The following is a 9,004-nucleotide window of genomic DNA, read 5'->3' on the forward strand; positions in this document are numbered from 1 at the left end:
AGACCTTCTTAGAGAGTCCCTCCATCCTGAGATTGCGACCAAAACAGTAGAGATGTCAGTGTGGGAAATGCAAATGGGTCCAGATGGTGAGGAAGTTGAATACTAGATTGAAAGAGAAAGCTTATGATGTAATTGAATTAGTACTGGAGTAAAATTATCAGAGAGTGGTTAGCAGGAGAAATTTGAGGGAAATAATAGAAAGAAAGAAAACTTCATAGAAGGCTACTTCAGTACTCTGCCTGAACTAGTGAATAGTATTCAACCCTGAGTAGATTCAAAAGGATTCTGGAGATACTATGATTCAGCACTGCATCTATTGTGATGCTTTAGAGAGACATTGTAGATTTGAGAGCAGAATAGGGGTTTTAGGATCAGAGAATCCAGGTACATAGCCTGGCCTGTGTACTTAACTTTATAACTTTTATCAAATTCCAAATTTGAACCCCAATCTCCTTGTGTGAAAAATGGGTATAATAAAACATAATTGTGAGAATTAAAGAGTGCATGTAAAATCCCGTGAACAATGCAGTCTCTGAAAAAGTACCATCCCATCACTACCAGTTTTTATGTTTTTCTAGGTACTGCTTTATGTGTATTTAAGAACAAAGTCTATTTATTATTATTATTACCACCATTACCATTTCTGCCTCTCTGGTAAAAGATTGGATGCAATAAAGAATTGATTGAATTTGATGTGGTATCTATTATTATGAAGGATGAGAGAGAGAGAGAGACTGCAAACTTGATTGGGATAAGGTAGAGCCATTGGGGAAAAAAAAAGAATCAGGGACTTAAGATGTACTTACTCACATATACAAAGGAACTGAAGTATGTTTATTGCAATATTGTTTATAGTAGCAAAAGATTGGGAAAAGCTTAAATGTCCTCAACAAGAACTGATGAAGTAAATTAAGTTGTACCTATAAAACGGAATACTAATCAATCAAAAGAAACAATGAAATAAAACTTAAAATATGAGATGATTTTTAACATAATTTTAAGTATAAAAGCAAGATGTACATTCTCCAGAAAATAACAGTAAGCTTTCCCATATTATATTTATATTCAGAGTACCAAAAGAGAAAAAAATATATAATAAAAAAATGAGAAAATGGTGTTGTTTTTCAACTAAGTCTTTTGAAGTGGCCTTCACAAAACATCAACGTGGTCATAACTATGGATAGGCTTTGAAACAGCAGTGACAGCTGGTGACCAGAGGCTATGCTACATATGAATCAAATTTAGAGAAAACTTGAAGGTACAGATCATCCTCTTACGCTATATTTGTCTGTGGAATCACTCCCAGCAGTAACGTTTTTGAACCCAAAGGAGAAGAATTGATCTAAATCACAAGTGTTGCATAATGGTGCATGCAAATTAAATAATCCTAAAGAAATATATTAAGTTTAAGAAAATTAAACAGATTGAGCTCTCAGTTTCTCTGTGAGCTTGGAGTATATAACGTCTTCACAGACATACCAGTATCACATTTAAAAGAATCCACATAAACATGAAGTTAGATGCATATTTAAAATACATACTATGGATGGTTATTGGTTTAGGGTTTTTTTTTTTTTCCTGCAAACAATTATAGCAAACCAAAACAAAAGACTGCCAAGGTGATAGGAAATACCTAAATATTGTTTTTCCTTGAACTGATAGGAGCTGATAAAAGTGTTGTTTTAGGCATTCTTGGGAAAAGATTGTGGATTTGTAAGAGCTAATAGGTACTGAGCACTTGCTGGGTCCAAGCATGGTGCTGAGTGATTTACATAATAGTTAATTCCCCATAACAACTTGATGAGGTAAGTGCTTCTATTTCCCCAAGTGGTTCATTTACTTGCTCGGGGTCCCACAAGTAATAAAAGGTCAAGTGGGCATTTGAACCCAGGGCTGCTGACGCCAGAGCTCTTATTTGTAGCCAAGATGCTGAATGCTCTAAGCCTAGGGTGTAACCTACAGGAGGGAAGTGGAATAGGATTCAGTTAGTGATATAAAAGCTACAGGAAAAACAATTCAAGAGAATGAATTTGAACATAGAAACAGGGAATAATGGTGTGCAGAGCCTCAGTGGGCTGAATCTTGACCTGTATTTTACTGTTGTAATTTTGCCCAGGCTAGTTTTTTTTATTATCAATTATTTCTTTAAACTCTGTTTAAGGAATATGAGAGATCCCTGGGAATAGGTGAGAGGCAGAGGAAAAATAAAAATTTGACCAATCCAGTGATGAGGAAGAGATCAGTGAGGAAGAGATTGAAGTTGAGTTATAGCATTGTTAAGAGACTTTGGGAAAAGTATATAGTATGCTTTTGACTAGTATGGACCATGCAGTTTTCCTAATTGTTCACCTTGTATTATGGGCCAACCATGAAGTGGACTGCATGTAGTTCACTCCCCAGGATGGGCAGCCATGAATGGTGAGCTGTTAAATGGTGGAGATTAATGAGCCTTGGCAGGTCAGGATAGGGGAGCTTGGATGGCATCTGCTTGCACGGCAGTGGGCTTAACTCTCGCCAGTTATATGTGTACGAGCTGATAGTTCAGACTTTCAAGTGGAGAAAAACTCACTTTATCTAATAAAGTATTCTAATTCACGTATGTGCATTAACAGTAGCATTAATAAGGACATCTGATTTCCTGAAAATATCTTTTTGGTGTGTGTGTGTTTTAATATGTTTCGACAATATGGAACTCAGATCACTAGCCACTCTGTCTAAAGTCAGCCACTTTTCCCTATGACTTGTCCACATGCTTCAGCCCACCCATAGTCACCATCATTACTCTGCAGCGCCTTCATAGCTCTGGGGGCAATTAGTGAATATTTTACCTGTGTTGGTGTCATCCCCCAATTTAAACAAGCTCTCTGAGAATGGGCACCATGTCACTTTTGTTCCCAACTAAGATGCCCAGTCTACCACTAGAGGTACTCAACGAATATCTGTTAAATGAACGGATGGATGCATGACATCTTTCCCATTAAAATTGGAAAAGTTAACATGGTAATATACAAGTCATATATCGTATCCATAGATAATGCCCAAAACCTGGAGAAAGAATATTTTTCTTACTGTGATTTTATGACTGTTACAGAATTCCTTTGCATTTCTGTTAGCACTTCCATTCTTAAGGGAGATTGCATACTTCTGTGTACTTCAAGCGTGTTGAAGGTTGTCCTTGTGAGTAATGCAGGGAGGGAAGTTAACCTGGGGGAGAAGAGGGTACTTCTACATGAGAACGTGACAGATCCTAAGGGCCCCAATATGGGCCTATAGAGTGTACGAAAATGAGGAGAAAATTAATTTACATTCTCATGATGTCTTAGCTTTTACAGAGATATTTGGACATAAATTCCCCATTTGACATTCTTACATTTTAAAGAAACCGAGAATCGGGAAATCTCTTGCATAAAGTCATCTCACTAATAATTAGAAAATTTCAGATATTAAGTCAGCTTTCTGAAGCCAACTTCAGTGAGTTTCCCATTAAAACACACTAGAATAATTTGCATTTATAAGGAAAATTGGGTTTTAGTTCCCAAAGTAGCTAATATAATGTAATTGCTATGCAACAATTTCATTGCCTTACAACTTAAAAAAACAACAAAAAACCCCAATAACTCTATCACAGTATCATTTCTTTCTTATAGTCTAATATAAAACATGAACATACAATCTAAAAGCATTTTATCTTACCTAAAATATAGAAAATATTTATTATCTTTAAATCCTAGAAAGAAAAATTTGTGCTGATAATTCAATGAACTGGCTCATCTAGGAAACTTTATTTTTTTCTAGCAGCCTTAACTACAGAACACTCAAGTAATATTTATGGAGAATTTCCGTTGGCCCAATAGTATAAGTATTTGGCATGTGTAATGTAGATTGTTCTTCCTCTGAGATCATCTGCCTTTATTAGGTTTTTTTTTTTTTTCTTTTTGAATCAAGTTGTCACTTTAATACTTGGGATGTATCTGGAATCCTCTCCCTCCTCTGCTCTCTATTTTTCGTCCCCTTGGAATTAAAAAAATCATCAGTTTGATTTCAGTGCTCGTCTGATATGTGACAGAATAAACAATACTGGATGTGTTCCAGGCCTGCATTATGTTTAATGCCATCCCTTCTCCAACAGATGGCCAGTGTGTGTTCGTTTTATGAGTGTCCTTAGAACGGGACTGCTCCTGCATCATTGGTTTATTGCAACTGGTAGCGACATGGTTGGAAGAGTTACTTCCAAAAGCAGATGACATTATGGTATAATTTATACCAATAATTATATGTACATAGGCAAACTACTAAAATACAAAAAATAATTTCTGTCGTCTTGAGAAAACGTGGAATTATGGAAGACCCTTGTTCTCTGATGGCCTGATTCACTTTATATAATAGTAAGTTCAATGATTGTTGATGGAAAAAGTCACATGCCTGCTTCCATTTCTCTTAATGGCACTGCAGGGTTAGATTGCAGCATGAATGAAAAGATGGTATGTTTTCAAAGCCTTGGCAGCCTGTGGTGACCTTCAGGAGAAATGAAATGCTCTGCTAGCTAGAGAAACAATTGAGCTAAAATCAGTGAGGCGCAGAAAACTCAGAGATAGGCTTCCCAAATTAAAAGCTGTTAGCAACAGCTCAGACAAGAAGAGGGAGAAAAGGGTATTATTCTGCAAGGTGATTTTACACAAGGATTTAAAATTGGGAGAGAAAAAAAAGTTTTGTTAAGAGAAAAATTTATTTTTTGAATCTCCTAAAGAGTTCAGTGTCATATATTTTCTAGACTACAGACATATGTAAGTCTAGGACCTGTTGAAAAGCATGCAGAAAAATAAAAGACCTTTTCATAAAACAAGGCATGAAAGAATTAGTGGTGGTCATAACATTTAGCAATCAAATTGTTTTCTGTGTACCTCTAAGTCACAAAACCATCAGTGGATCACATATTTGTAGAATCCTCTGACATTATGAAATACTAATACTAAATATATTTAGTAAATCTGTTGATGGTTAAGCTTTACAGTTATTTGCAGTTGTTTTCTATTTTATGAAAATAATTGAATGGGACAAAATGTTTCTGGTACCTTCTTTAAGAAACTAAAATGACCCCCTAGATAATATATCTAGGATACAGATCAGATAAAGCATAAAATTGAAAATATACCTCTTTCGTATTTGTAAAAGGGAGTTGTAGTGGCCAATGAACAGAGAAATGGGCCATATTCTAATATTATGTGTGCAATTCCATTAAAATGCTTATACATGATGGTAAAATATGAAAGCTAACCATGCTCACATATTCTATACATAAGAATTTATATGCACAAATAAAAATGTTTTTATAGCCACAAATGCTCTATTGTTCATATGTTCCCCAAGCCACATAGTGTAGTTATTAATTTTACATTAATATTTGTAGTTTTAATTACATTGGAATCAAAGTAGTGGGGAAAGTTAGGGGTATAATAGCATTAATACTATCTTAATTTAAACCTTTCTTGAAAAAAATTACATTTCTAGAAAATCTTAAAGTTCTCAGAAGATTCAATGTGGAAATCTTATTCAGTTCTCTTCGCAGTTAGTGACCTACATAAATCTATGCCAAGTCTTAATGTAAAACTTCTTAGTGCTCAACACAAATTAAAAAAAATGAATTTGTAAGCATTCATCTTCTGTTTATCTTTGAAGAAAACACATGTATATTAAAATTAAAAATGGAACGGATACTCACAGAATTACTTTAATTCTTCTTAATCTCTTTTGATCATATTCACTTGAAAATTTGCTGAAAACTTGGCCCTTTCTCTATGGAAAAAAAAAGAGCATACACGCAAACGTTTGTATTGAATTTCAGAGGATTTTCCAACTATTTCTGCGAATCTCCAAGGACTCCTTGGGCCCATGAAAGCAAATAGAAAGCTCACTATTTTTTTTCCAGGAAATTACTCAAAATACTGTTATTCCCATTAAATTGAAAGGCATATGTATGGACATAAACTTTCAAAATTGCCCTGTATCTTACTGCAACAAGGGTAGCTTGCTGAATTGACCTATCTAATGTAAAAACTTAGGAATTAGTTCTGTTTGCCTCTAAAGGCAGTGGTTGTCAAACTGTGCTCTCTGTACCTGCAGCATCAGCATCATCTGAGAACTTGTTAGAAATGCATATTCCCAGGGCATCACCCCTGACATGCTGAATCAGAAACTTGGGATAAAAATCTAACAAAATATTTTAAAGCCTTCCATGGGATTCTGATGCAAGATAAAGGTTGTGAACCACTAATCTAGGGAATTTTCTTATTTCTAATCCCCATAGCCCAGCATCTATTTTAAATTACTTGATTGATACATAATTCACATACAATAAAATGCATTCATTTTTAAGTGTATATATATATAGTGGGCTCTTACAAATCTGTGTATCTATTTAATCACCACCACAAGGAGGATATTGAGCATCTTTTCCATCTCCCTAGGAAGTTCCATGTACATTTGCAGATAATTCCTGTCACTTTCTACTTTGTAAACTATTGATTTGATTTTTATCACTATTGATTAGTGGTGCCTGTTCTAAAACTTCATATAAGTGATATTGTACAATCTGTGTTGCCCCTACATATTTGAAAAAATTACCCAGGTTGCTGTGAGTATTTTTAGTTTATTCCTATTTATTGCTGAGTAATATTCCATTGTCCTCAGTATTCTAGCCTGGGGAATCCCATGGACAGAGGAACCCAATGGGCTACAATTCCATAGGGTCCGAAAGAATCAGACACAACTGAGCGAGCACACACTCTCCCATTGTATGAATATATCACAGTTGTTTGTCTGTTCATCTATTCTTGGACATTTGGGTTGTTTCCAGTTTAGGATTATTATGAATAAAAATGTTATGAACATTGTTTTATAAGTCTTTTTGTGGACTTTTTATATTTTATGTGTAAATAAATACCTAGTATTGGAATTATCAGATGTTATGTATGTTTAACTTTTTTTAACACAACCAACCTTGTTTTCCAGCATGATTGCACTCCCATCAGAAACATGTGAGAGTTTCAAGTGGTTCTATCACATTCCCATCAAGAGTTAGTATTGCCTGTTTTTTGTCTTTTTTATTTATGTTTGCCCTGCTAATGACTGTCGAGTGGTCTCTCACTGTGGTTTTAAATTTAATTTCCTTGATAATTAATGTTGAACATCTTTTCATGTATTTATTGGTTATATCTTTGATAAACTAGTCATTTTTAAGTGTGTTGATTTTATTACTCAGTTTTAAGATTTTTTTTTCTTTTTTGCTTCTAGATACAGGTATTTGTTGTTCAGTTCAATTCAGTTCAGTCAGGCAGTCGTGTCCGACTTTTTGCAACCCCATGGAGTGCCAGCACGCCAGGCTTCCCTGTCCATCTCCAACTCCCGAAGCTTGCTCAAACATGTCCATCAAGTTGGTGATGCCATCCAACCATCTCATCCTCTATCATCCTCTTCTTCTGCCTTCAGTCTTTCCCAGCATCAGGGTCTCTTCCAATGAGTCAGTTCTTTGCATCATGTACTACCTGTACATGTAATTTGTATCATGTACATGTAATTTGTTGTTGCATATACAAGAAATATATTCCTTCAGTCTGTGGCTTACCCTTTTATTTTCTAAATGATATCTTTTGAAGACCAGAAGTTCTGATAAATTTTTGATAAAGTTTTCATAAAGTCCAATTTATTGATCTTATTTTCTTAATTTTATATTTGTTGTGTCAATCTAAAAAATGCATCTACATCAATGGTCTTATCCTATGTTTTATTGTAGACGTTTCATAATTTTAGCTTTTACATTTATAAATATTTTATATTTTAAATTTAGACCTAAATTCTAAATATGTTTGTGTGTGATGTGAGGTAAAGATCAAGGTTCATTTTTTTTTTCCTGCTTCGCTGTTTAGTTGTTTCATTTGTTGAAACCTCAAACAAGCATTTGTTTCTCATTTTTAAGTAGTTTACATTCGTGTTCTTTGAAACATTTGAGACTTAATTATTTTTAGGTTTTGCCAGAGATTCCATTAGATAGTGTTAGTTTGCAAATAGATTAACAAGAAATCCAAATATTCCTAGGCATTTAGTATTAATCTGAATACTGGTTTGGCCCAAATTCAGCCAGAGTGAGGAAAAGACAAGAATACCCTATGTAGAACTCTATCTCATTAAAAAAGTAAATATAAAAGTAGCACATTATATGTTAATGGAGGACATTACTCAGGTTGCAAAATTAAAATACTATAAACTTTCAAAGCAGAATGCCAAATTGAAAGTACAATGACTTAAGTAATGAAATACCTAGTAAATCATTTATACAATCGTTTATTTAGTTTTGATCATAGAAAAATAATTTATGGTTTTGTTTTTAAGAGTTTATTTCTGAAAAATGGGTAATTATAAAAAATCATAAACAGTAATTTAAATAAATAATTCTTCCACTCAGAAGTTATCACTCTTAACATATTGATGTATGTTCTTCCAAATACATAATCACAAAGATCAAAATGGAAACATAGTCAAGAAATCACTGTTTTCCTTAATACATTCTAGGTCTCTTTATGTCTTAGTAAATGAATGTTAGAATTTTATAGGATTTTATTTTGAAAGTTATACACCTTGGTTAACCACTTGCCTCAAAATAAATGTATGAATGTTTTTATTGTTTTGTTTTTTATTTTTATCATATAACAGTGCTATGATTAACAACAGCCTGGTATGTAAAATTTTGCATTCTTGTCTTGCAGTGAGAAATCTGCCTCTACTGTATTCTAAATGGCAGTGTTTACTTCAAATAATAGAATTGGGAGTTCTGTATCTTTGTTTATTTAATGTATTTATTCTTAAGCCTGAGCATTTAATCTTGATGACTTCAGTTTTATCAGAATAATTCAACCTATTGGAACCTTTACAATCTGGAAGTGAGCCAGAAAGTTGCCAAACTTTCAAGGGCATTTTAAGGCTTTAAATGAGTTTATATTTGTGAAAATAC

At 33.9% G+C, this 9,004-nt stretch overlaps 1 long non-coding RNA gene across 1 annotated transcript in view; it reads left to right on the forward strand.

Annotated features, from left to right (window-relative positions):
- LOC108636720 overlaps nt 1-7,310 on the forward strand; it is a 29,673-nt gene extending 22,363 nt beyond the window's left edge. Inside the window, exons 2-3 of the long non-coding RNA XR_001918525.1 lie at nt 7,009-7,073; nt 7,291-7,310. This is a non-coding gene — a long non-coding RNA (uncharacterized LOC108636720). The remainder of the gene's footprint in view (nt 1-7,008; nt 7,074-7,290) is intronic.

Source organism: Capra hircus, chromosome 9 (genome assembly GCF_001704415.2).
Source record: "Capra hircus breed San Clemente chromosome 9, ASM170441v1, whole genome shotgun sequence".
Taxonomy (NCBI): domain Eukaryota; kingdom Metazoa; phylum Chordata; class Mammalia; order Artiodactyla; family Bovidae; genus Capra; species Capra hircus.